Genomic DNA, 3160 nt, shown 5'->3' with positions numbered 1-3160 from the left:
CTCTCTCTCTCTCTCTCCGCCGTCTAGGAACCTCCATTCCCTCGCTTGAGGACGAGAGCAACGCTCGGAAAACTACAGGCGCTGACAGTAGCCGTCCTAATGTGGACACCATCGGCACCAGTGGCTACAGAGAGCCACTCCTGAAGCAGCGGGTGGAACTCGGCTCGATTCAAGCCTGTTGGTGAGTAGCAATAGTCTTGTTGCCTCTTGGGGGTGATTGGGGGAAGGTGATTGGAGGTTTTAGAAGCTCCGAGTGGCGTTGTGTTGCGTGTTGTAGTACTCGAAGAAAGACGGTAAAACTTAAGAAGTGGAGGATAGGAGGATAGGGAAAAATTTAAAGAGGAGAGAGAGAGAGAGAGAGAGAGAGAGAGAGAGAGAGAGAGAGAGAGAGAGAGAGAGAGAGAGAGAGATTAGAAACAAATGTGACGAGTCAAGAAATGAAGAGAATAAAACAGAGCCAAGTGGACTAGTGGCAAGGGGAGAGGGATTGGGAGTGTGGGAGAGGAGGAGGTAGAGAGGGGGGTATTTCCTGGGATGGAGGCTGTCTGGATTGGGGGGTTGGAGGGTTGGTGGTGGGGAGGAGTGAGAGAAGAAGGAACGGTGAAGAGAAGAGTGGTAAGAGGACGGAGAGGTGGAGGAAGAGGAGGAGGATTGTGTGTGTGTGTGTGTGTGTGTGTGTGTGTGTGTTTTGAGGAGGGTGCGTTGCACCGTAGGGAGGAATGGCCCCTTACAGCTGGGTGGTGCTCTTGATAGACTGGTAAAGACTTTCACGTTAACCTGATGATGAAGGTGTGGTGATTGCGTGGTTTGAGAGTGTGTGTGTATGTGTGTGTGTGTGTGTGTGTCGCCCGACCGGTGCACGGGCCGCTCTGTGGGATGGACAGTGTTACCGCGCGTGTGCCGGCGAGAGGAGCCGGGCTTCCACCACCTCCGTGTTTACCAGTTTTAGGGGTGCCTCTTTGTGTGTGGTAACACTGCCAGCACGAGTCTCTGGCCTTAAGGAGAAGAAAAGAATAAGTTTAGCTCAGTGGTACGTGTGTGTGTGTGTGTGTGTTTGTGTGTGTGTACGAAATGGTGAACTGCTTGTTAACGTTGAAATCATCTCTGACTGAACAGACTTGAAAGTTGTTACACTTTGGTATTTTTCCCTGTGAAACCATATATATATATATATATATATATATATATATATATATATATATATATATATATATTATGCACGTGATTCCTTGGATCATACCGAACTGCACGTGTCGCACCCCAAACGCGACGTTCGACAGTCGTAGTAATATCCTGACACGGTTTCAAGCTTGATCCTGGGTTCCCTGATATGTATTTGCTGTGGTGTGTCACTCTGCCGACGTGGAAGAAGAAGAGGAGAAGGAGGAGGACGTGGTCGTGGTGGTGTCAGTGTTGGAGTATCGGTGGAAGGAAAAGTTACAGATGGACGGGCCCAAGACCTTCCCTCTCCCCTTCCTCTCCCCTACGTGTTGGCAGAGGAGGTTCTAGCTCAGGCAGTCAGATGCGAACACTCGTGTATCATTTTCTACAGCCACTGTGAACCACCTTACGCGAATGTTTGTGGCTACTGAGACGTTATCACCACCTGATTGCCGTGGCCTTTTAGATGTTCTTCCTTTGTAAAGAAAAAAAAGGAAAGAAAGTGTACACAAACTGAAATGCGTTTGTCCGTATTGATGTATGACCGAGTGTAATTCCGCGGCTCTGGAGTTTTGAATCTCGCACACACACACACGCACATGTAACTCCTCACTTGCTGTGGTGCCTTGGAGGGTGATAACCGCTCACCATCAGCACAGGAACTCGCCTCTCCAGTCATGGGCGTCGTGAGTGATTTAGTGGTTTGGTCACAGTGTGTCTCTTGAGCTCTGGCCTAGTTTTGGGGTTAGTGATTGACAGTATACGATATTTGCATTTGACCCTCAGTTACTCACGAATATCTTAAATGAATTACATTATATCTTCGTCTTGATTACATTATAAACTTGGCCTTGACTACATTATATATTGGCCTTGATTACATTGTCTTGGCCTTGGTTACATTATAACTTGGCCTTGATTACATTATGTCTTGGCCTTGATTACATTATGTCTTGGCCTTGATTACATTATAACTTGGCCTTGATTACGTTATAACTTGGCCTTGATTACATTGTCTTGGCCTTGATTACATTATAACTTGGCCTTGATTACATTATAACTTGGCCTTGATTACATTATGTCTTGGCCTTGATTACATTATGTCTTGGCCTTGATTACATTATAACAAGGCCTTGATTACGTTATAACTAGGCCTTGATTACATTATAACACGTCCTTGATTACATTATATCTTGGCCTTGATTACATTATAACTTGGCTTTGATTACGTTATAACTAGGCCTTGATTACATTGTAACACGTCCTTGATTACGTTATAACTTGGCCTTGATTACATTATATCTTGGCCTTGATTACGTTATAACATGGCCATGACATATGATCGTATAGGCGTTGCCTCATAGACATCTGACCGATATCTGAAACCTAAACTAGTACTGTGAACTATATACCTTTCTCACTACATTTAGTTCCCTTCTATTTTTCCAACATTTATGGTTGTGTTTTGTGGATGCATTTAGTTGTGGTCTCGTCTCGTATCCCTAGATTATCATTTTCAAATAAGAATTATTTTTTTTTTTTGTTTGGAAAATTCGTAGCTCAAAAGTTCATACGAGAAGAGAAGCGTATTTCGGGTGTGTTATTTCCATCATGCGAGTGACTCCTTTTTCTTTTTTTTCTTTTTTTGAGAATGGAAAACAGAAATATGCAAACATTTTTTTCCCCCCTCGGGTTATTTTCGGATATAGTTTTATGACTTGCCGAGAGAGTCGGTTGGGCAAGTACGGTTACGAAAAACCCGTGTCCGTTCGTCTGAACATAGATATCCACACGCTGTAGCGGACGGGAGGACACTATCTACGTACGCACCCACGTACGCACGCCCAACCTGTGCGTACGTGGAAACATTGATACGGACGAAGGCACTTGGACACTTAAGTCCGTAAAGTTTTGTTTTAAGTACGTTTTGCGCATATGGACTAATGATGTATGAATTCTGATGCGCTCTTGTGGATCGGGAAATTCATCTCTCTCTCTC

General features: G+C 44.7%; 1 protein-coding gene across 2 annotated transcripts in view; it reads left to right on the top strand.

Moving 5' to 3' along the window:
• Positions 1 to 889: 889 nt before the first annotated feature.
• The window catches only part of dnc (phosphodiesterase dunce), a 1419595-nt gene continuing 1417324 nt past the window's right edge, over positions 890 to 3160 (top strand). For both annotated transcript variants that reach the window (XM_071662490.1, XM_071662489.1), the window contains exon 1: positions 890 to 1030. The gene's annotated coding sequence lies outside the window, so the exon portion shown is untranslated. The remainder of the gene's footprint in view (positions 1031 to 3160) is intronic.

Source organism: Panulirus ornatus, chromosome 6 (assembly GCF_036320965.1).
Source record: "Panulirus ornatus isolate Po-2019 chromosome 6, ASM3632096v1, whole genome shotgun sequence".
NCBI classification, from domain to species: domain Eukaryota; kingdom Metazoa; phylum Arthropoda; class Malacostraca; order Decapoda; family Palinuridae; genus Panulirus; species Panulirus ornatus.
This window is presented reverse-complemented; position numbering and strand designations above follow the sequence as displayed.